This window comes from Danio rerio, chromosome 4 (genome assembly GCF_052040795.2).
Source record: "Danio rerio strain M-AB ecotype USA chromosome 4, GRCz13ab, whole genome shotgun sequence".
Taxonomy (NCBI): Eukaryota; Metazoa; Chordata; class Actinopteri; order Cypriniformes; family Danionidae; genus Danio; species Danio rerio.
Genome location: NC_141024.2, coordinates 42,760,367 through 42,783,987, shown reverse-complemented (window position 1 = coordinate 42,783,987; position 23,621 = coordinate 42,760,367). Strand labels below are relative to the sequence as shown.

Here is a 23,621-nt window from a genome sequence, read left to right as displayed (position 1 = left end):
TATATAAACATTTTATCCATTGTAAGTATCTTTCTCCAAAACCAAATCTCTCCATTACATCCATCATATATTTGTGTTCCACTCTATCAAAAGCTTTTTCTAAATCGACACTAATTATATATCCTGTTTCTTTTTCCTCTCTTTCCATATTATATCTCTTATATTGTTTATGACATCAGTTATGTCTCTTTTTAAAACTGCATATGCTTGATTTGTTTTGATTATGTTAGGTACAACTACTTTCAATCTATTAGCTAAAACCTTTGCTAAAATTTTATAGTCTGTGTTCAGCATGCTTAAGGGTCGATAATTTTTTAAGTCTCCTTTGTCTCCATTTCTTTTATAAATCATTTTCACCATTCCTTTCTTCATACTATTAGTTAACTCCCCTTTTTCATAAATATCACTGTATATTTCATTTAAAATAGGAATTAAAACATTTTTAAAAACTTTATAAAACTCAACTGGTAGTCCATCTATTCCTGGACTTTTCCCATTTCTCGACTGATCAATAGCTGTTTCTATTTCTAAATCTGTTATCTCACTCTCACACATTTCCTTGTCTTCTTTATTTAATTTTGCTGTTATTTTTTCTAATAAAAAATGTTCATCATTTAAATTTACTCCATTTTCTGTAAATAATTCCTTATAAAATCGTCTAGTTTCATTTAAAATTCCTTCTTTGTCTTCTACAGTTTTCCCATCTTGTGTTTTTATACATTTTATTATAGCTGCTCTCTGTCTTGTTTTTTCTAATTCATAAAAGTATTTTGTACTTCTTTCTCCTTCTACAATGTCTTTAGCTCTGCTTCTAATAATTACTCCTTTACACTTTTCTTCTTCAATTTTCTTCAGCTTTTCCTGTAATTCAATTATTTTGTCAACATTTATCCCATTTACTTTACTCATTTCTTCATTCCATTCTTTTCTAATTTTATTTTCTTTGAATTTTTTTGCCTTTTGTATTTTTTCTGATATATTTATTGAGTATTCTTTTATTTTATTTTTCAGATTATCCCACCATAAACCTGTTTCTGTTTCAAACATTTCATCATTTACACTATTAATTATTATATTTTCTATATCCATTTTATAACTTTCTATTTTTAACAGCTCAGTGTTGAGTATCCACACTCCTGGTCCTTTTTCAATCTCATTAAAATTCATCGTTATCCATAAAAAATCATGATCACTTTCACTATAGGGTTTATATAAAATTGTGTTAACATATTGTACTTCTTTTTTCTTACATAAAAACAAGTCAATTCTACTTTGCTTTAAAATCCTATTTGCAATTTCTCTTCTTGAATATTCTCTTTTCATACCATTTCGCTCTCTCCATACGTCTACCAAATCACATTTTCTCATTAAATTTTGTAGTTCATTCCTCCCTCTGTCTGTTCTAAAATTCATTGAGTCATCTATATCTATTCTTTGCATGGCAATATTAAAATCTCCTAAAATAAATATGTTTTCATTCTTTTCTATTAGTTTATCTATTTCCTTATAAAAGTTATATTTGTCCTTTTCCTCATTTGGTGCATGTATGTTGCATACTCTAAAACTTTTCCCACCATACAGAACTTTTACAATTATTATTCTTCCATTTGTGTCTTTATAGTCTAATTCTACTTTCTCAAAAATCCCTCTTTTTATTAAAATTGCTACTCCTCTATTCTTTTCTATATTCCCATTACTAAATATTTCACCATTCCATAATTTTCTCATTTCATTTTTAATCTCATTTTCCCACTTTGTCTCTTGTAAAGATAATATATCACACTTTTTTGTCAAACACGTTAATCTTTCAAACTTTTCACATTTGGACAATCCTCTTACATTCAATGATACCACACATACATTACTCATTAGTATAATTATTGGATAAACCAATAACCACCATTCATTCTGAGTCACTGTCACTTAAACAAATGTTTCTTGCATCTCCTTTTTCAAATTTTTTCCTTTCCATTCTTTCTTTAATCTCTTCTCTTCTTATTTTCTGCCGTTGTAGAACCATTTCAATGTTTAAGCCACTTTTAGATCTTGATTTTAAATCTTTTATCTTTTTTCCTTTTTCTTTTTTTTTCAGTCCATAATTCCCCCTTTCAAAATCCATTGCTCTTACCTCATTTATTGCTCTTATTTCATTGTCCTCAGTCCTTGTTTTCTCCTGTCTCTCTTCATTGTTCAGTTCTATAGTGTCCTCATCATTTTGTTCCTCAGCAAATTGTCTATTATTTGGTTCTCCTTCTTCCTTGTTTGCTCCTTCTCCCAGTTCCATTTCTTTATCCTCTTGCTCATTTCTGTCCTCTTCTGTATTGTTTTCTTCTCCTGTTTTGTCCTCCTTCCTTTCTGTTGCAGTATTTTCAAGTGACGCTTGTGTTTCCATCCTTTCAACTTCCTCCTCTTTGTTGCAGTTACATCTTGTTGATGCCCTCTCGCAGCCCTGGCACTGCGGAACTTCGCAGTCCCGCACATAATGCCCCTGCTGAAGACATCTTCTGCACGTGAAATTTGGGCAGTCTTTCTTTTCATGCTCTGTACTTGAGCAAAGTCTGCACATTTTCAGTTGATTGTCATGTATCACTCTGAAATACTGCATCCCTTCTTCCGTCATGAAGCCAACATTGTATGGTAAAGATTTAACTTCTTTGGGAAACTTTACCTTCACAAATCGTGTTCCGTCTGCAACCATTGTTCCCGGATGATATTTCCTTCTTATTGGCAGTATAGGAGTTACTCCCCAATTACTCAGTTTCTGTTGTATCTCCTCATCCTGTATATAACTGGGCAAGTTCAGGAAAGATACCATTTTTTCTGTTGCACACAGCTTTTTCACTTCACATTCTTCTCCATTAATCATCAGTCCGTTAATCAATATCTCGCATTCTTTTTCACTTTCCATTGTCAGTTCAAATTCATTGTTGTTTTTCCTTCTCAGTCCAATTAATTTGCCAATCCCCACTTTGTCTTCAACTGCTTTGATTATGTTGTTTATAGTTGAGTTTTCAACATCCTTTATCATCATTGTCAGTGTGGCTTCCTTCTTATATTCTCTTTGATATCTTGCTTGCTTCTTTAGTTTGTTCAGCATCTGTTGTTTTTGACTTAAAGCATTCATTTGTCCTTCAGTATTCTTTTCACTTTCAATACTTGCAATTGATTGTAGATTACCTTTCTTTTCTTGACCACCTCCTTTCCCTTCTTTTTTCTTTGAGACAACTGTTGCCCATGTCTCATTGCTGTTTTCTCCGGCATCTTCATTTCGTGTCCTTTCAAGCATGTTTGTAGCATTTCCTTGTTCTCTGTTCCTTTTTCCATTTGTGTCCTGTCCATTCTCTTTCTCCGTAGTGTCCATTTTGTTGTTTTCTAACCCCAAAACAGTGTTACTGTTTGGGGTTAGTTAAAAATAATCTTTAACTGAAAAAACAATTAAAGTAAACTTTGTAATGCAAAAACTAAAAATAAAAAACAAAACTGCCAAAATGGAAGAGCCTCTCTCTTCCTTCTGCCACCTCACACTTCCTGCAGTGCACCAACTCTAACTCACACTAGAGGGCGTGTCCAGGGTGGTATGGCCGTAAGCGAAAGAGGCCGTCCAGAGTTGGCCATTTAAAACAGGCGCAGCACCAGGGAACGAGCGCAGCTCAGCTGGCATCGACACAGCACCGACAGAAACAATGCCCTTGAAGGCGAGAAAAAATCATGGCAGCGAAGCTGTGACACGGGGAAGTCTATCAGCTGCCAAATGAAGGACTTTCGAAAAGCTTACAGCACCTGGTATTCCCAGGCGGTCTCCCATCCAAGTACTAACCAGGCCCGACCCTGCTTTACTTCCGAGTTCAGATGAGATCGGGCATTTCCAGGGTGGTATGGCCGTAAGCGAAAGAGGCCGTCCAGAGTTGGCCATTTAAAACAGGCGCAGCACCAGGGAACGAGCGCAGCTCAGCTGGCATCGACACAGCACCGACAGAAACAATGCCCTTGAAGGCGAGAAAAAATCATGGCAGCGAAGCTGTGACACGGGGAAGTCTATCAGCTGCCAAATGAAGGACTTTTGAAAAGCTCACAGCACCTGGTATTCCCAGGCGGTCTCCCATCCAAGTACTAACCAGGCCCGACCCTGCTTTACTTCCAAGTTCAGATGAGATCGGGCATTTCCAGGGTGGTATGGCCGTAAGCGAAAGAGGCCGTCCAGAGTTGGCCATTTAAAACAGGCGCAGCACCAGGGAACGAGCGCAGCTCAGCTGGCATCGACACAGCACCGACAGAAACAATGCCCTTGAAGGCGAGAAAAAATCATGGCAGCGAAGCTGTGACACGGGGAAGTCTATCAGCTGCCAAATGAAGGACTTTCGAAAAGCTTACAGCACCTGGTATTCCCAGGCGGTCTCCCATCCAAGTACTAACCAGGCCCGACCCTGCTTTACTTCCAAGTTCAGATGAGATCGGGCATTTCCAGGGTGGTATGGCCGTAAGCGAAAGAGGCCGTCCAGAGTTGGCCATTTAAAACAGGCGCAGCACCAGGGAACGAGCGCAGCTCAGCTGGCATCGACACAGCACCGACAGAAACAATGCCCTTGAAGGCGAGAAAAAATTATGGCAGCGAAGCTGTGACACGGGGAAGTCTATCAGCTGCCAAATGAAGGACTTTCGAAAAGCTCACAGCACCTGCTATTCCCAGGCGGTCTCCCATCCAAGTACTAACCAGGCCCGACCCTGCTTTACTTCCGAGTTCAGATGAGATCGGGCATTTCCAGGGTGGTATGGCCGTAAGCGAAAGAGGCCGTCCAGAGTTGGCCATTTAAAACAGGCGCAGCACCAGGGAACGAGCGCAGCTCAGCTGGCATCGACACAGCACCGACAGAAACAATGCCCTTGAAGGCGAGAAAAAATCATGGCAGCGAAGCTGTGACACGGGGAAGTCTATCAGCTGCCAAATGAAGGACTTTCGAAAAGCTTACAGCACCTGGTATTCCCAGGCGGTCTCCCATCCAAGTACTAACCAGGCCCGACCCTGCTTTACTTCCGAGTTCAGATGAGATCGGGCATTTCCAGGGTGGTATGGCCGTAAGCAAAAGAGGCCGTCCAGAGTTGGCCATTTAAAACAGGCGCAGCACCAGGGAACGAGCGCAGCTCAGCTGGCATCGACACAGCACCGACAGAAACAATGCCCTTGAAGGCGAGAAAAAATCATGGCAGCGAAGCTGTGACACGGGGAAGTCTATCAGCTGCCAAATGAAGGACTTTCGAAAAGCTCACAGCACCTGGTATTCCCAGGCGGTCTCCCATCCAAGTACTAACCAGGCCCGACCCTGCTTTACTTCCGAGTTCAGATGAGATCGGGCATTTCCAGGGTGGTATGGCCGTAAGCGAAAGAGGCCGTCCAGAGTTGGCCATTTAAAACAGGCGCAGCACCAGGGAACGAGCGCAGCTCAGCTGGCATCGACACAGCACCGACAGAAACAATGCCCTTGAATGCGAGAAAAAATCATGGCAGCGAAGCTGTGACACGGGGAAGTCTATCAGCTGCCAAATGAAGGACTTTCGAAAAGCTTACAGCACCTGGTATTCCCAGGCGGTCTCCCATCCAAGTACTAACCAGGCCCGACCCTGCTTTACTTCCGAGTTCAGATGAGATCGGGCATTTCCAGGGTGGTATGGCCGTAAGCGAAAGAGGCCGTCCAGAGTTGGCCATTTAAAACAGGCGCAGCACCAGGGAACGAGCGCAGCTCAGCTGGCATCGACACAGCACCGACAGAAACAATGCCCTTGAATGCGAGAAAAAATCATGGCAGCGAAGCTGTGACACGGGGAAGTCTATCAGCTGCCAAATGAAGGACTTTCGAAAAGCTTACAGCACCTGGTATTCCCAGGCGGTCTCCCATCCAAGTACTAACCAGGCCCGACCCTGCTTTACTTCCAAGTTCAGATGAGATCGGGCATTTCCAGGGTGGTATGGCCGTAAGCGAAAGAGGCCGTCCAGAGTTGGCCATTTAAAACAGGCGCAGCACCAGGGAACGAGCGCAGCTCAGCTGGCATCGACACAGCACCGACAGAAACAATGCCCTTGAAGGCGAGAAAAAATCATGGCAGCGAAGCTGTGACACGGGGAAGTCTATCAGCTGCCAAATGAAGGACTTTCGAAAAGCTTACAGCACCTGGTATTCCCAGGCGGTCTCCCATCCAAGTACTAACCAGGCCCGACCCTGCTTTACTTCCAAGTTCAGATGAGATCGGGCATTTCCAGGGTGGTATGGCCGTAAGCGAAAGAGGCCGTCCAGAGTTGGCCATTTAAAACAGGCGCAGCACCAGGGAACGAGCGCAGCTCAGCTGGCATCGACACAGCACCGACAGAAACAATGCCCTTGAAGGCGAGAAAAAATCATGGCAGCGAAGCTGTGACACGGGGAAGTCTATCAGCTGCCAAATGAAGGACTTTCGAAAAGCTTACAGCACCTGGTATTCCCAGGCGGTCTCCCATCCAAGTACTAACCAGGCCCGACCCTGCTTTACTTCCGAGTTCAGATGAGATCGGGCATTTCCAGGGTGGTATGGCCGTAAGCGAAAGAGGCCGTCCAGAGTTGGCCATTTAAAACAGGCGCAGCACCAGGGAACGAGCGCAGCTCAGCTGGCATCGACACAGCACCGACAGAAACAATGCCCTTGAAGGCGAGAAAAAATCATGGCAGCGAAGCTGTGACACGGGGAAGTCTATCAGCTGCCAAATGAAGGACTTTCGAAAAGCTTACAGCACCTGGTATTCCCAGGCGGTCTCCCATCCAAGTACTAACCAGGCCCGACCCTGCTTTACTTCCGAGTTCAGATGAGATCGGGCATTTCCAGGGTGGTATGGCCGTAAGCGAAAGAGGCCGTCCAGAGTTGGCCATTTAAAACAGGCGCAGCACCAGGGAACGAGCGCAGCTCAGCTGGCATCGACACAGCACCGACAGAAACAATGCCCTTGAAGGCGAGAAAAAATCATGGCAGCGAAGCTGTGACACGGGGAAACCTATCAGCTGCCAAATGAAGGACTTTCGAAAAGCTTACAGCACCTGGTATTCCCAGGCGGTCTCCCATCCAAGTACTAACCAGGCCCGACCCTGCTTTACTTCCGAGTTCAGATGAGATCGGGCATTTCCAGGGTGGTATGGCCGTAAGCGAAAGAGGCCGTCCAGAGTTGGCCATTTAAAACAGGCGCAGCACCAGGGAACGAGCGCAGCTCAGCTGGCATCGACACAGCACCGACAGAAACAATGCCCTTGAAGGCGAGAAAAAATCATGGCAGCGAAGCTGTGACACGGGGAAGTCTATCAGCTGCCAAATGAAGGACTTTCGAAAAGCTTACAGCACCTGGTATTCCCAGGCGGTCTCCCATCCAAGTACTAACCAGGCCCGACCCTGCTTTACTTCCGAGTTCAGATGAGATCGGGCATTTCCAGGGTGGTATGGCCGTAAGCGAAAGAGGCCGTCCAGAGTTGGCCATTTAAAACAGGCGCAGCACCAGGGAACGAGCGCAGCTCAGCTGGCATCGACACAGCACCGACAGAAACAATGCCCTTGAAGGCGAGAAAAAATCATGGCAGCGAAGCTGTGACACGGGGAAGTCTATCAGCTGCCAAATGAAGGACTTTCGAAAAGCTTACAGCACCTGGTATTCCCAGGCGGTCTCCCATCCAAGTACTAACCAGGCCCGACCCTGCTTTACTTCCGAGTTCAGATGAGATCGGGCATTTCCAGGGTGGTATGGCCGTAAGCGAAAGAGGCCGTCCAGAGTTGGCCATTTAAAACAGGCGCAGCACCAGGGAACGAGCGCAGCTCAGCTGGCATCGACACAGCACCGACAGAAACAATGCCCTTGAAGGCGAGAAAAAATCATGGCAGCGAAGCTGTGACACGGGGAAGTCTATCTGCTGCCAAATGAAGGACTTTCGAAAAGCTTACAGCACCTGGTATTCCCAGGCGGTCTCCCATCCAAGTACTAACCAGGCCCGACCCTGCTTTACTTCCGAGTTCAGATGAGATCGGGCATTTCTTTTTTTTTTTTTTTTTTTTTTTTTCTTTATTCAAAAACTTATCACATTAACATTCAAATACTTCAAGAAATTTCACAAAACAAATACATTAAAATAAGCATTCTTCATAAAATAACATCCTCTTTGGGCATTTTCCACTTTAAACCATTTAAAACATTATACACTTCATCATTAAACACATCATAAAAGCTTGGTAACATATCTTCTCCTTTAAAATACCAGTACAGACTTTTTATGTAACTTTCCATTTTTCGTTTTAGTATATTCCACACATTTAAAACAACTTTTTCCTGTTTTGCTACATTTCTTCTTTCCCACACACATTTTTTAATCATCATTATAAGAAGATTTACAAACTTTTTGTTTTTGTTTTCCATATTCCATCCGAACATCACCAGAGTATTCCATTCCAATTGTTCTTCATCCCAATCTTTTAATAAATCTTTTAGCATTTTTTGGCATTTCATGTAAAAACATTCTAATTCTTTACAGTATAAAAACAGGTGTAAAATTCCTTCATCTTCTTGAAAACATACCTTACATGTTGCATTTGGTTCTCTCTGTATCTTTGTTAAAATGCACTCAGTAAAAATTGCCTTGTGTCTTATAAAATATTCAAAACATTCCAATCTTGTTTCTATTATTTTCCCTCTCATGTTTTTCCATATATTTTCCTTTTTCACACTATTCAATCTTTGTACCCAAAAGTTATTTGCTATTGGTTCTTGAAATACACTATCTCTAAAATACACATAAAAGTCTTTCAGTAAACAATCTTTAAAATCACAAAGCTTTCCTTTTAAATTGACATGTATGATTTTTTCATTCCCACCTTCTTCCATATTTTCTATTCTTGTAATCCATTCTTTTGGTATGGCACCTTTGACCGTTTCAAGTTTATTTTCTATTTCCTTTACACTGTATTCCTCTTTAGCTTCTTCCATTAAGTCGACTATATATTGCTTAGTTAAAAATCCCTTTTTGAATTCATAAAGAACATCCCTTATTCTTAAAATCCCTACATCCATCCATTTTTTAAAAAATAGTTCCTTCCCTTCTTTTAAAATACTTTTATTTAAAAACAAAGGTTGATTTAACAAGTTTTCTCTTCCCTTTACTTGATAAAATACTCCGTCTAAAAATTTCCCCCATGCACTTAAAATTTCTTGATAAAACCCTGGTAACTTTTCCGTCATCCAGTTTTTTGTTTTTAACCAAAGAATGTCTTCTCCTAAGTTAAAATTGCCAACTTTGTTTAAAAAATATTTCATAACTTTTTTCCATTCTGTTGAGTTCTCCTCTTGTAAAAGCTTTTTAACTATTTTGATTCTAAGACAATTCTTCCTTTGTTTAATATCCATCAATCCTATCCCTCCTTCTTCTGTTGCTCCAATTATTGTATTGTACGCAATTCTTGGGGGTTTCCCCTCCCATAAAAAATCTTGAACACACTTTTTCAATCTCCCTTCTATCCAACATGGCATTTCTGTTACATATAATTTATACCATAGCTTTGATGTCATTAAAACATTTAAAATTAAGGCTTTCCCCTTTAAGCAAAGTTCTCTCATCCTCCAGAAATTTAATCTTGATTCTATTCCTCTTATTAGATCATCCCACATCTTTTCTGTTGCTTTTCTTTCATTTTTACCAATTAAAATTCCTAAAATTTTCAGCTCTTCTACTTCTCTAAATTGAAAACAATCTGTTAAAATATCTGCTTTACCAAACCTCATATATTGTGTTTTATTTTCATTTATTTTGCTTCCTGTTCCCTTACAAAACTCCTGTACTTTTTTCATGGCTTCTTTTACACTCTTTTTCTCCTTCACTATTATTGTTGTATCATCAGCATACTGGTATATTTTTCCTTCATCCTCCTCTTCTTCTATTTTTATTCCTTTGATTTTAGTTTCTTGTTTTATTGCTAACCCTAAAGGTTCTGCGACTAGGGAATATAATAGCGCTGAAAGAGGACATCCTTGTCTAATTGATCTTGTAATTTTAAAACAATCTGTTAAAAAACCATTGCATTTTACTTTTGTTAAAGCCCCTTTATATAAAATTTTAATCCAATTAATAAAATTCTCTCCAAATCCAAATGTTTTGAGTACATCAAATAAGTAAGTATGTTCTACTCTGTCAAAAGCCTTTTCAAAATCTACACTAATTAAAAAACCATTCATCTTCTTTTCTTGTATATAATCTATTGTGCTTTTAATACTCATTGTTACATCTGCAATATCTCTCCCTTTTATTGAATATGCTTGGTTTGATTTAATTAATTTAGGCATTACTTCCTTTAATCTATTCGCTAAAACTTTTGCTAAAATCTTTAAATCTGTATTTAACATTGCTATTGGTCTATAATTTTGTAATTCAGTTTTTGCTCCTTTTCTTTTATATATTAACTTCATTAATCCCATCCCCATTCTTTCATTCATCTCTTTACATTTAAAAATTTCTTTAAAAACTTCTTTTAGTATTCCTTTTAAAATATTTTTAAAAACAATATAAAATTCATTTCCTATTCCATCTATACCTGGACTTTTCTTTTTATTTAGTTGATTTATTGCAATTTCAATCTCTTCTTCTTCTATTTCTCTGTCACATTCTTTGTTGTCATCTTTTTCTAATTTTACTTTTATATAATTTAGAATCTTCCTTTCTTTTTCTTCATCAATACCTTTTGCTTCAAAAAGATCTTCATAAAAATGTTTGATTTCTTCTAGTATTTCTATGTTTCCTTTCACAATTTTTCCATTTCTCCCTTTAATTTCCTTTAGTATTCCTGCTTTACCTCTTTGCTTCTCTAAATCAAAAAAGAATTTCGTGCATTTTTCCCCTTCTACTGTGTATTTAGATCTGCTCCTCAACATTGCCCCCTTATATTTGTCTTCTTCTAAATCTCTTAATTTTTGCTCTATTTCTTTGATTTTTTCAATATCTTTATTTTCTTTGTTTAATTTTTTTTTTTTAAGGATTTTTTAACTTCTTTTTCTGTATACTTTTTACATCTTTGTAGTACTGCGCAATATTTGATTGTGTATTTTCTTATTTGGTATTTTGTGTTTTCCCACCATATCCTTTTATCTTCATCATACATTCTATTTTCTTTTTCTTTCTCTATTATTTCTTTGACTTTTTGAACATAATCTTCATTTTTTAAAATGGTTGTGTTTAAAATCCAAGTTCCTGGTCCTTTTTGTATGTTATCTGCATTCACTTTAAAATGCAAGAGCTTATGATCACTAAAACTGTTCTCTTCATACTGTACATTTTCTATAAAATTCTCAATATTCCTAGTACATAATATAAAATCTATTCTTGTTTGACATATAAAATCTCCAACTATTTGTCTCCTTGAAAACTCTCTTTTTTCTTTGTTATTTTCCCTCCATATGTCTATTAAATTATTTTCTTTTATTAGCTCCTTTAGTTCTTTCCTTGCTGTGTCAGATTTAAAAACCATTCCATCTGCCATGTCTTGTTTATTAAAAACTGTATTAAAATCTCCTACCATTATTATTTTTTATATCTCTCAATTACCTTATTTAAAATCCTAAAAAACTCTTTTTTATCTTTCTCTTCCGTAGGTGCATGTATATTGGCTATAATCATTTCTTGTCCTTCATAGTTTACTTCTATCACTAAACACTTTCCATTGTTGTCTTTATACACGATTTTTTTAATATTAAAAACATCTTTTTTTATTAAAAATGCCACCCCTCTTCCAGATTTGCCATCACCATTGTTATATAAGATATCCCCCTCCCACTTCTTTTTAAAATCTTCCATTACATAATCTTTCCAGTTTGTTTCTTGCACTGTTAAAAATTGTCCTGTTAAAAAACAGTAAAATACTGGCAGCTGCAGTTGCCAGCAATGTACTGTTATTTTACAGTATGTTGCTGTAAAAATACATGGACTACATTGATTTACACAATACTCAAGTGAACCCATTTTGCTCACTGAAAGCAACTGCCTCAACTTGGTCAACTGCTGAATGAGCTTATGAAGTAATGTGCTATATATGCTTAGAAGCATACTTATAATGATAACTTATTTTAGTTAATTAGAAAAGTTCTTTTTAATTCTAATTTCTTATTTTTCACAACAGCACACATACATGTAAATCTGGAATCACCAGAGAGATTCTGACAGCATCAGCCACTAAACAGCCGCTATCTTTAAATAGAGAAACATGCAGAATAACATCAGCAGTTCATTGTTCATCTTTAACTCATACACTGGCTCCACTCTCCTCCACAACGGTGACACACAGAAGAAATTAGCTTCAGGTTTTACAGTAAAATACTGTTTTTTCCTTGATTTAACGGTAATCTACTGGCAGCTGTGGTTGCCAGCAATCTACTGTTTTTTTTACAGTCTATTTCCGTAGTGTAAATTAACAGTATATTACTGTTAAAATACATTTTTACACTGTGTTTTTACCTCTCACACCTTTAACCCTTTAAACCCCAGAGCATATACTTCAGTTTTTATTGAAGTGTCCACACTACTGAGTGTTCAAGAAACATGGAGCAAAGCTGAAGTAAATTCATTAATTAACTGACTAATTAAATGATAATTGAGGATTAACAATGAACAAATGAAGAAATAGTGAAGGGAAAAAACAAGAACAGAACATACAAAACTTTAGTCACAGCTTTATAATAAAATAACCTGAAGAACAACAAATGATTAAATCATTTAAATGATCAGCGGATGATTAAACAACTCTACAAACATCATCACCAGCTTCACTTATTACTTAATACATGTATTTTTGTATAACATCTACTAAAGTTCTTCTTGAGAAAAAAGTTAAAGTTTTACGTCACCATCATGGAGAACAGAGTTTGCTTTAGTTGGGCTTTTAGCCCTGATGGTTTTATCATTTATGTATTTTGGCTGCTGCAATTGTTAAGAACTTTGTTTAAAAAGCTCTTTTGATGTGGCAAGCCAGCCAAAAACCTAAATAAGATCTGGTGATGTTCATGTTGCTATTAAATTGCAGAGTCTGTTCTCATTTAGTATAATATAATTTACTGCTCCTATTCAATGTTAAATCTATTGTTTTACATTATATGTCTATATATGGCAATGATTTCTGGAAGTTTTTAAGAATATCTTGGACAATAACACTGCTCTATGGTGTAAATCGCACTCAAAGAGACATCAATAATCAGCATATGAACCTCAATAATGGTGACAACTAACAAAATTAACAGTTTAACTCACAAACAGGCAACTGAAAGTCTAAACATAAACAAAAGCAGAATCAAACACAAATAAAGAAAATTGTGAGACCATTATACAACATTTATTTATACCGCAATGCATGCTGGGATATTTGTACCGTGCCACTCCCAGCATGCATTGCAGCATGAAACATTTGAGATGTTACCATTGTTGAGATACAAGGTCAGATTCATCAGGTCTGAGTGTGTATTTGTCATAATTGAACTGTTTTTGTATGTTATTTCTTAACTGTTAAGTAATTACGGAGGTATGTTTTCTGTTTCCACTTCTCATTAATTAATTTAATATCTGCAACTAAGCATAAAATCTATTGCATGAGGCCCTTCTTCCAGATTTATACCAAAACATTTAGCAGAACTAATTTCAGACAAATAGATTTCTCTATTTATTGACTTCCCAACTTTATTGCTATAGGACAAACGTTTTGTAAACTCTGTATTACAGCAGTTGGAAAATCTTCTTAATTAGTTCAAGGGTGAAGACCCCAACTAAACCAGCCCCTCACTCCATTACGGTGACACAAAAAACACCTTAATTTCTGTTGGATCTCAATGAGAATTGTATGGAAGTCAAATCAGTCAATAATAAGTGTGTGTCTGCTGTTGTTTGTGGAGTTGTTTAATGATCCTCTGCTGAGAATGAAGCTGTTTTATTTTATTTTATTTAATGTTGTAACTCAAGTCACTGTTTGTGTTTCTTGTTTATTTTCTTCAGTAATTTTGATTATTAACAGCAGGTGTTCATCAGTGTCTGAATTCACTCATTAGTGTTCATTAACTCTGTCAGGTGAACTATATTAGTTAACTAGTGTATGAAATAGTGAACAAGGACACAAAGTGTGATTTCAAACACAGACTTCAAAACATCGAATCTGAACTCTGTTAGCTCACAGTTTTCTGCAGTTGGTTACTTTCTCGAAAACAAAAATGTTACCCAGAAAGCACTGTTTTTAACAGAATATTACTGTTTTAGTGAAAAAACATTATTTTACCATAGAATCTGACCGTTTTTTAACAGCAATTTTTTACAGTGTATCATGTCCTTATTTTTACATTTTTCTCTTATTTTCTCGAATTTCCCTTTTTCCATCATACCTCTTGCATTAAAAGATACACATTTTAAAACCATTAAAAGAAATAAAAATAAAATTAAAAACCTAAAAATCATTATTACTCATCATCTCCCTCCATTTCCTTTAACACTTCATATCTGTTCATGTTTTTCATTCTTGTAGTCAATTTTCTCTTTGTACTTTCTAGATTAGGTTTAATCTTTAATGTCCTTCTTCGAATTGTTCTTCTCTCCTCTCTGTCCATTTTAATTTCTTCTTCTCTTCCAATTTCATTACTTTTTTCTTCATTTCTTTGTCCAGTCTTCACCTCATTGTCTCCACACATCTTAGAATTGTCCATTGTTTCCATTTCTATGTTTTCATTATCCTCTTCTTCTCTTTTTTCCTTTTCTTTGAAAAGCGTTTGCCTCTCCCTTTCTTCCAATATCAGTCTTTCATTTGCTTCATTTTGCATTTTTCCTCTCTCTTCTTCATGTCTTTCTTCACAAAAAATGTCATCTTCATTATTCCTCTCATGCATTTTCTTATCCTCTTGAATTTCTTTTCCATTTTGTTTCTCTTTCGGTAAGTCTTTTGGTTGTAAAACTCCAGCTTGTTCTTCTCCTTCATTTTGTTCTACATTGTTTACTTTATGCACTTGCCTGCTTATCTGGTTTCTTTCTTCTCCTTCCTCTGCCTCCATCCAACATTCACATTTTGCTAAAATTTGGAGGCATTCCGGGCATTTAATTGCTTCACAGTTTCTTGCAAAATGTCCTCTTTCTTCGCACTTAAAGCACCTAAAGTCTGGGCAGTCCTTCATCACATGCTCCGGGCTCATACACAGCCTACAAGTCTTAACTTGGTGGCTGTGCATCACCCGGAAATATTGTGGTCCTTCTGCCGTTTCAAACTTCGTGCTATATGGAAGCGAAGCCACCTCCTTGGGAAACCGTGTCTTAATGAACCTTGTCCCATCCTCAATCTCAGTGCCCGGATATGTCCTCCTTTTAATTTTTGATAAGGGGCTAACACCCCATCCATCCAATTTTTCTAATATTACACTATCCTCCAGATAAACAGGCAAGTGCATAAAGGAGACAACATAGTCTCTGTTTTGTAACATTTTAACTTCACAGTTCTCTTCATTTATTGTTAGTCCATCAATCAGTTTGTCACAAGTTTCTTCCTCTTCTAAAGTTATTTCATATTCTTTGTCCTTTCTCGGTCTTATTGCCAAAATTCTCCCATGTCCACATTTTTCTGTTAACGCCTTAATAATGTCTGAAACTCTCACCTCTTTTACTTTGTCCACGTTTAGTATTACAGTTGCTTCCTTCAAGTACTTCTTTCCTCTCCTTTCATGTTGTCTTTCCTGTTGCTGATTTTCTTGTCGTTCCATGTTAGCCATGTTTGTTTCTCCTCCTCGTGCTGTGTTGTTTCCCATCTGTTTTCCCTCTCGTACTCCCGTGTCGTCTCCTCTTTGCTTTTCACCATCCATCTCTGTGTTATTTTCTCCTCTTGTTTTGCCCGAAAGTCCAGTGATTTTGTCCTTTGTGCTTTCCATTGTCCCAAAAAAATCCAAGCAAAAAAAGTGAATAACCACCTTCCAGCTAGCACATGTGCTGCTGTCAGGTGGTTTAAACTCCAAAAATAAAAATAATAACTCCTTAAACTATATTAAACACCCAAAAAAACTAAATAAAACAACAAAAGAAAGGGAGAGCCTTTCTCTCCCGTCTGCAGCCTTTCACTTCCTGTTTGCACACTAACTCCCTCTAGCGTACCCAGGGTGGTATGGCCGTAAGCGAAAGAGGCCGTCCAGAGATGGCCATTTAAAACAGGCGCAGCACCAGGGAACGAGCGCAGCTCAGCTGGCATCGACACAGCACCGACAGAAACAATGCCCTTGAAGGCGAGAAAAAATCATGGCAGCGAAGCTGTGACACGGGGAAGTCTATCAGCTGCCAAATGAAGGACTTTCGAAAAGCTTACAGCACCTGGTATTCCCAGGCGGTCTCCCATCCAAGTACTAACCAGGCCCGACCCTGCTTTACTTCCGAGTTCAGATGAGATCGGGCATTTCCAGGGTGGTATGGCCGTAAGCGAAAGAGGCCGTCCAGAGTTGGCCATTTAAAACAGGCGCAGCACCAGGGAACGAGCGCAGCTCAGCTGGCATCGACACAGCACCGACAGAAACAATGCCCTTGAAGGCGAGAAAAAATCATGGCAGCGAAGCTGTGACACGGGGAAGTCTATCAGCTGCCAAATGAAGGACTTTCGAAAAGCTTACAGCACCTGGTATTCCCAGGCGGTCTCCCATCCAAGTACTAACCAGGCCCGACCCTGCTTTACTTCCGAGTTCAGATGAGATCGGGCATTTCTTTTTTTTTTTTTTTTTTTTTTCTTCTTTTTTTTTTTATGAGATCGGGCATTTCTTTTTTTTTTTTTTTTTATTCAAAAATATTCACATTACATTAACATTTAAATGCTTCAAGAAATTTCACAAAACAAATACATTAAAATAAACATTCTTCATAAAATAACATCCTGTTTGGGCATTTTCCACTTTAAACCATTTAAAACATTATACACTTCATCATTAAACACATCATAAAAGCTTGGTAACATGTCTTCTCCTTTAAAATACCAGTACAGCCTTTCTATGTATCTTTCCATTTTTCGTTTTAGTACATTCCACACATTTAAAACAACTTTTGCCTGCTTTGCTACATTTCTTCTTTCCCACACACATTTTTTAATCATCATTATGAGAAGATTTACAAACTTTTTGTTTTTGTTTTCCATATTCCATCCGAACATCACAAGAGTATTCCATTCCAATTGTTCTTCATCCCAATCTTTTAATAAATCTTTTAGCATTTTTTGGCATTTCATGTAAAAACATTCTAATTCTTTACAGTATAAAAACAGGTGTAAAATTCCTTCATCTTCTTGAAAACATACCTTACATGTTGCATTTTGTTCTCTCTGTATCTTTGTTAAAATGCACTCAGTAAAAATTGCCTTGTGTCTTATAAAATATTCAAAACATTCCAATCTTGTTTCTATTATTTTCCCTCTCATGTTTTTCCATATATTTTCCTTTTTCACACTATTCAATCTTTGTACCCAAAAGTTATTTGCTATTGGTTCTTGAAATACACTATCTCTAAAATACACATAAAAGTCTTTCAGTAAACAATCTTTAAAATCACAAAGCTTTCCTTTTAAACAGACATGTATGACTTTTTCATTCCCACATTCTTCCTTATTTTCTATTCTTGTAATCCATTCTTTTGGGATGGCACCTTTGACCGTTTCAAGTTTATTTTCTATTTCCTTTACACTGTATTCCTCTTTAGCTTCTTCCATTAAGTCTACTATATATTGCTTAGTTAAAAATCCCTTTTTGAATTCATAAAGAACATCCCTTATTCTTAAAATCCCCACATCCATCCATTTTTTAAAAAATAGTTCCTTCCCTTCTTTTAAAATACTTTTATTTAAAAACAAAGGTTGATTTAACAAGTTTTCTCTTCCCTTTACTTGGTAAAATACTCCGTCTAAAAATTTCCCCCATGCACTTAAAATTTCTTGATAAAACCCTGGTAACTTTTCCGTCATCCAGTTTTTTGTTTTTAACCAAAGAATATCTTCTCCTAAGTTAAAATTGCCAACTTTGTTTAAAAAATATTTCATAACCTTTTTCCATTCTGTTGAGTTCTCCTCTTGTAAAAGCTTTTTAACTATTTTGACTCTAAGACAATTCTTCCTTTGTTTAATATCAATCAATCCTATCCCTCCTTCTTCTGTTGCTCCTATTATTGTATTGTACGCAATTTTGGGGGGTTTCCCCTCCCATAAAAAATCTTGAACACACTTTTTCAATCTCGCTTCTATCCAACATGGCATTTCTGTTACATATAATTTATACCATAGCTTTGATGTCATTAAAACATTTAATATTAAGGCTTTCCCCTTTAAACAAAGTTCTCTCATCCTCCAAAAATTTAATCTTGATTCTATTCCTCTTATTAGATCATCCCACATCTTTTCTGTTGCTTTTCTTTCATTTTTACCAATTAAAATTCCTAAAATTTTCAGCTCTTCTACTTCTCTAAATTGAAAACAATCTGTTAAAATATCTGCTTTACCAAACCTCATATATTGTGTTTTATTTTCATTTATTTTGCTTCCTGTTCCCTTACAAAACTCCTGTACTTTTTTCATGGCTTCTTTTACACTCTTTTTATCCTTCACTATTATTGTTGTATCATCAGCATACTGGTATATTTTTCCTTCATCCTCCTCTTCTTCTATTTTTATTCCTTTAATTTTAGTTTCTTGTTTTATTGCTAACCCTAAAGGTTCTGCGATTAGGGAATATAATAGCGCTGAAAGAGGACATCCTTGTCTAATTGATCTTGTAATTTTAAAACAATCTGTTAAAAAACCATTACATTTTACTTTTGTAAAAGCCCCTTTATATAAAATTTTAATCCAATTAATAAAATTCTCTCCAAATCCAAATGTTTTGAGTACATCAAATAAGTAAGTATGTTCTACTCTGTCAAAAGCCTTGGTCTTGTAAATAATCTATTGTGCTTTTAATACTCATTGTTACATCTGCAATGTCTCTCCCTTTTATTGCATATGCTTGGTTTGATTTAATTAATTTAGGCATAACTTCCTTTAATCTATTCGCTAAAACTTTTGCTAAAATCTTTAAATCTGTATTTAACATTGTTATTGGTCTATAATTTTGTAATTCAGTTTTTGCTCCTTTTCTTTTATATATTAACTTCATTAATCCCATCCCCATTCTTTCATTCATCTCTTTACATTTAAAAATGTCTTTAAAAACTTCTTTAAGTATTCCTTTTAAAATATCTTTAAAAACAATATAAAATTCATTTCCTATTCCATCTATACCTGGACTTTTCTTTTTATTTAGTTGATTTATTGCAATTTCAATCTCTTCTTCTTCTATTTCTCTGTCACATTCTTTGTTGTCATGTTTTTCTAGTTTTACTTTTATATAATTTTGAATCTTCCTTTCTTTTTCTTCATCAATACCTTTTGCTTTAAAAAGATCTTCATAAAAATGTTTGATTTCTTCTAGTATTTCTATTTTTTCTTTCGCAATTTTTCCATTTCTCCCTTTAATTTCCTTTAGTATTCCTGCTTTACCTCTTTGCTTCTCTAAATCAAAAAAGAATTTCGTGCATTTTTCCCCTTCTACTGTGTATTTAGATCTGCTCCTCAACATTGCCCCCTTATATTTGTCTTCTTTTTTTTTTTTGTCTATATTTTGCTCACATTACTGTCCTAGTGGGGTGAAATTGCTGCAAGGCTGTTACCCAGAGCTGAAAGAGTAGCAACACATAACAGAGTTTGCATTGGCCAGAAACCGGACCAGGGTGTCCCGCGTGGCAGGTGAGAATTCTACCAGTGAACCACCAATGCTGATATGCCCGTAGTGCTCTCCTAGTTGGGTGTGATTGCTGCAAGGCTGTTACCCAGAGCTGAAAGAGTAGCAACACAAAACTGGAGTTGCATTGGCCAGGAATCGGACCTGGGTCTCCCGCGTGGGAAGCGAGAAATCTACCACTGGACCACCAATGCTGATATGCTTATAATGTTGCCCTAGTGGGGTGTGACTGCTGCAAGGCTGTTACCCAGAGCTGGAAGAGTAGCAACACAAAACAGGGTTTGCATTGGCCAGGAACAGTTCCAGGGTCTCCCGCGTGGCAGGCGAGAATTCTACCAGTGAGCCACCAATGCTGATATGCTTATATTGCTGCCCTAGTGGGGTGTGACTGCTGCAAGGCTGTTACCCAGAGCTGGAAGAGTAGCAACACAAAACAGGATTTGCATTGGTCGGCAATCGGACCCGGGTCTCCCGCGTGGCAGGCGAGAATTCTACCACTGAACCACCAATGCTGATACGCTCATACTACTGTCCTAGTGGGGTGTGATTGCTGCAAGGCTGTTACCCAGAGCTGGAAGAGTAGCAACACAAAACAGGAGTTGCATTGGCCGGGAATCGGACCCGGGTCTCCCACGTGGCAGGCGAGAATTCTACCACTGAGCAACCAATGCTGATATGCTTATGTCACTGCCCTAGTGGGGTGTGACTGCTGCAAGGCTGTTACCCAGAGCTGAAAGAGTAGCAACACAAAACAGCAATTGGATTGGCCAGGAATCGGCCCCGGGTCTCCCGAGTGGCAGGCGAGAATTCTACCACTGAACCACCAATGTTGATATGCTTAAATTTCTGCCCCAGTGGGGTGTGACTGCTGCAAGGCTGCTACCCAGAGCTGGAAGAGTAGCAACACAAAACAGGATTTGCATTGGCCGGGAATTGGACCCGGGTCTCCCGCGAGGCAGGCAAGAATTCTACCACTGAACCACCAATGCTGATATGCTCACATTACTGTCCTAGTGGGGTGAAATTGCTGCAAGGCTGTTACCCAGAGCTGAAAGAGTAGCAACACATAACAGAGTTTGCATTGGCCAGAAACCGGACCAGGGTGTCCCTCGTGGCAGGTGAGAATTCTACCAGTGAACCACCAATGCTGATATGCCCGTAGTGCTCTCCTAGTTGGGTGTGATTGCTGCAAGGCTGTTACCCAGAGCTGAAAGAGTAGCAACACAAAACTGGAGTTGCATTGGCCAGGAATCGGACCTGGGTCTCCCGCGTGGGAAGCGAGAAATCTACCACTGGACCACCAATGCTGATATGCTTATAATGTTGCCCTAGTGGGGTGTGACTGCTGCAAGGCTGTTACCCAGAGCTGGAAGAGTAGCAACACAAAACAGGGTTTGCATTGGCCAGGAACAGTACCAGGGTCTCCCGCGTGGCAGGCGAGAATTCTACCAGTGAGCCACCAATGCTGATATGCTCATATTGATCTCCTAGTTGGGTGTGATTGCTGCAAGGCTGTTACCCAGAGCTGAAAGAGTAGCAACACAAAACAAGAGTTGCATTGGCCGGGAATCGGACCCCCGTGTCCCGCGTGGCACGCGAGAATTCTAACACTCAACCACCAATGCTGATATGCTTATATTGCTGCCCTAGTGGGGTGTGACTGCTGCAAGGCTGTTACCCAGAGCTGGAAGAGTAGCAACACAAAACAGGGTTTGCTTTGGCCAGGAACTGGACCAGGGTCTCCCACGTGGCAGGCGAGAATTCTACCAGTCAACCACCAATGCTGATATGCTCATACTGCTCTTCTAGTTGGGTGTGATTGCTGCAAGGCTGTTACCCAGATCTGAAAGAGTAGCAACACAAAACAAGAGTTGCATTGGCCGGGAATCGGACCCGGGTCTCCCACGTGGCAGGCGAGAATTCTACCACTGAGCAACCAATGCTGATATGCTTATGTCACTGCCCTAGTGGGGTGTGACTGCTGCAAGGCTGTTACCCAGAGCTGAAAGAGTAGCAACACAAAGCAGCAATTGGATTGGCCAGGAATCGGCCCCAGGTCTCCCGCGTGGCAGGCGAGAATTCTACCACTGAACCACCAATGTTAATATGCTTAAATTTCTGCCCCAGTGGGGTGTGACTGCTGCAAGGCTGCTACCCAGAGCTGGAAGAGTAGCAACACAAAACAGGATTTGCATTGGCCGGGAATCGGACCCGGGTCTTCCGCGTGGCAGGCGAGAATTCTACCACTGAACCACCAATGCTGATATGCTCACATTACTGTCCTAGTGGGGTGAAATTGCTGCAAGGCTGTTACCCAGAGCTGAAAGAGTAGCAACACATAACAGAGTTTGCATTGGCCAGAAACCGGACCAGGGTGTCCCGTGTGGCAGGTGAGAATTCTACCAGTGAACCACCAATGCTGATATGCCCGTAGTGCTCTCCTAGTTGGGTGTGATTGCTGCAAGGCTGTTACCCAGAGCTGAAAGAGTAGCAACACAAAACAGGGTTTGCATTGGCCAGGAACAGTACCAGGGTCTCCCGCGTGGCAGGCGAGAATTCTACCAGTGAACCACCAATGCTGATATGCTCATATTGATCTCCTAGTTGGGTGTGATTGCTGCAAGGCTGTTACCCAGAGCTGAAAGAGTAGCAACACAAAACAAGAGTTGCATTGGCCGGGAATCGGACCCCCGTCTCCCGCGTGGCACGCGAGAATTCTACCACTCAACCACCAATGCTGATATGCTTATATTGCTGCCCTAGTGGGGTGTGACTGCTGCAAGGCTGTTACCCAGAGCTGGAAGAGTAGCAACACAAAACAGGGTTTGCTTTGGCCAGGAACCGGACCAGGGTCTCCCACGTGGCAGGCGAGAATTCTTCCAGTCAACCACCAATGCTGATATGCTCATACTGCTCTTCTAGTTGGGTGTGATTGCTGCAAGGCTGTTACCCAGAGCTGAAAGAGTAGCAACACAAAACAGGAGTTGCATTGGCCAGGAATCGGGCCTGTGTCTCCCGCGTGGGAGGCGAGAATTCTACCACTGAACCACCAATGCTGATATGCTTATATTGCTGCCCTAGTGGGGTGTGACTGCTGCAAGGCTGTTACCCAGAGCTGGAAGAGTAGCAACACAAAAAATGGTTTTCATTGGCCAGGAGCCAGACCAGGGTCTCCCGCGTGGCAGGCGACAATTATACCAGTGAGCCACTAATGCTGATATGCACATACCGCTCTCCTAGTTGGGTGTGATTGCTGCAAGGCTGTTACCCGGAGCTGAAAGAGTAGCAACACAAAACTAGAGTTGCTTTGGCCGGGAATCGGACCCGGGTCTCCCGCATGGCAGGCGAGAATTCTACCACTGAGCCACCAATGCTGATATGCTTATATCGCTGCCCTAGTGGGGTGTGATTGCTGCAAGGCTGTTACCCAGAGCTGAAAGAGTAGCAACACAAAACAGGGTTTGCATTGGCCAGGAACCGGACCAGGGTCTCCCGCGTGGCAGGCAAGAATTCTACCACTGAACCACCAATGCTGATATGCTCATAATGCTCTCCTAGTTGGGTGTGATTGCTGCAAGGCTGCTACCCAGAGCTGGAAGAGTAGCAACACAAAACAGGATTTGCATTGGTCGGGAATCGGACACGGGTCTCCCGCGTGGCAGGCGAGAATTCTACCACTGAACCACCAATGCTGATACGCTCATACTACTGTCCTAGTGGGGTGTGATTGCTGCAAGGCTGTTACCCAGAGCTGGAAGAGTAGCAACACAAATCAGGGTTTGCATTGGCCAGGAACAGGACCAGGGTCTCCCGCGTGGCAGGCGAGAATTCT

General features: G+C 39.5%; 1 protein-coding gene, 1 long non-coding RNA gene, 15 other non-coding genes and 1 pseudogene across 18 annotated transcripts in view; 2 read left to right on the top strand and 16 right to left on the bottom strand.

Moving 5' to 3' along the window:
• LOC148680953 (uncharacterized) overlaps window positions 1-3,537 on the top strand; it is a 217,811-nt pseudogene extending 214,274 nt beyond the window's left edge. The window contains exon 6 of the transcript XR_015942669.1: window positions 2,472-3,537. The product of XR_015942669.1 is annotated as an uncharacterized LOC148680953 (transcript). The remainder of the gene's footprint in view (window positions 1-2,471) is intronic.
• Window positions 1-23,621, bottom strand: part of LOC148680839 (uncharacterized) — a 785,675-nt gene that overhangs the window by 16,848 nt on the left and 745,206 nt on the right. The window lies entirely within an intron of this gene.
• The window catches only part of LOC101886199 (uncharacterized), an 883,799-nt gene that overhangs the window by 711,490 nt on the left and 148,688 nt on the right, over window positions 1-23,621 (top strand). The gene's annotated exons all lie outside the window — the stretch shown is intronic.
• Window positions 3,769-3,887, bottom strand: LOC137494121 (5S ribosomal RNA). Its single transcript, XR_015489643.2, has one exon. It is a non-coding gene; the product is annotated as a 5S ribosomal RNA (ribosomal RNA).
• Window positions 4,067-4,185, bottom strand: LOC137493782 (5S ribosomal RNA). The gene has a single exon (XR_015489022.2). It is a non-coding gene; the product is annotated as a 5S ribosomal RNA (ribosomal RNA).
• Window positions 4,365-4,483, bottom strand: LOC148680952 (5S ribosomal RNA). The gene has a single exon (XR_015944450.1). It is a non-coding gene; the product is annotated as a 5S ribosomal RNA (ribosomal RNA).
• Window positions 4,663-4,781, bottom strand: LOC148680951 (5S ribosomal RNA). Its single transcript, XR_015944563.1, has one exon. It is a non-coding gene; the product is annotated as a 5S ribosomal RNA (ribosomal RNA).
• On the bottom strand, window positions 4,961-5,079 carry LOC137493820 (5S ribosomal RNA). The gene has a single exon (XR_015489211.2). It is a non-coding gene; the product is annotated as a 5S ribosomal RNA (ribosomal RNA).
• Window positions 5,259-5,377, bottom strand: LOC148680950 (5S ribosomal RNA). The gene has a single exon (XR_015944386.1). It is a non-coding gene; the product is annotated as a 5S ribosomal RNA (ribosomal RNA).
• On the bottom strand, window positions 5,557-5,675 carry LOC148680949 (5S ribosomal RNA). Its single transcript, XR_015943356.1, has one exon. It is a non-coding gene; the product is annotated as a 5S ribosomal RNA (ribosomal RNA).
• On the bottom strand, window positions 5,855-5,973 carry LOC137493786 (5S ribosomal RNA). The gene has a single exon (XR_015489080.2). It is a non-coding gene; the product is annotated as a 5S ribosomal RNA (ribosomal RNA).
• On the bottom strand, window positions 6,153-6,271 carry LOC148680948 (5S ribosomal RNA). Its single transcript, XR_015944449.1, has one exon. It is a non-coding gene; the product is annotated as a 5S ribosomal RNA (ribosomal RNA).
• Window positions 6,451-6,569, bottom strand: LOC148680947 (5S ribosomal RNA). The gene has a single exon (XR_015943355.1). It is a non-coding gene; the product is annotated as a 5S ribosomal RNA (ribosomal RNA).
• LOC148680946 (5S ribosomal RNA) lies at window positions 6,749-6,867 on the bottom strand. The gene has a single exon (XR_015943354.1). It is a non-coding gene; the product is annotated as a 5S ribosomal RNA (ribosomal RNA).
• Window positions 7,047-7,165, bottom strand: LOC137493487 (5S ribosomal RNA). The gene has a single exon (XR_015488541.2). It is a non-coding gene; the product is annotated as a 5S ribosomal RNA (ribosomal RNA).
• Window positions 7,345-7,463, bottom strand: LOC148680945 (5S ribosomal RNA). The gene has a single exon (XR_015943352.1). It is a non-coding gene; the product is annotated as a 5S ribosomal RNA (ribosomal RNA).
• LOC137493787 (5S ribosomal RNA) lies at window positions 7,643-7,761 on the bottom strand. Its single transcript, XR_015489081.2, has one exon. It is a non-coding gene; the product is annotated as a 5S ribosomal RNA (ribosomal RNA).
• Window positions 16,344-16,462, bottom strand: LOC137494117 (5S ribosomal RNA). The gene has a single exon (XR_015489657.2). It is a non-coding gene; the product is annotated as a 5S ribosomal RNA (ribosomal RNA).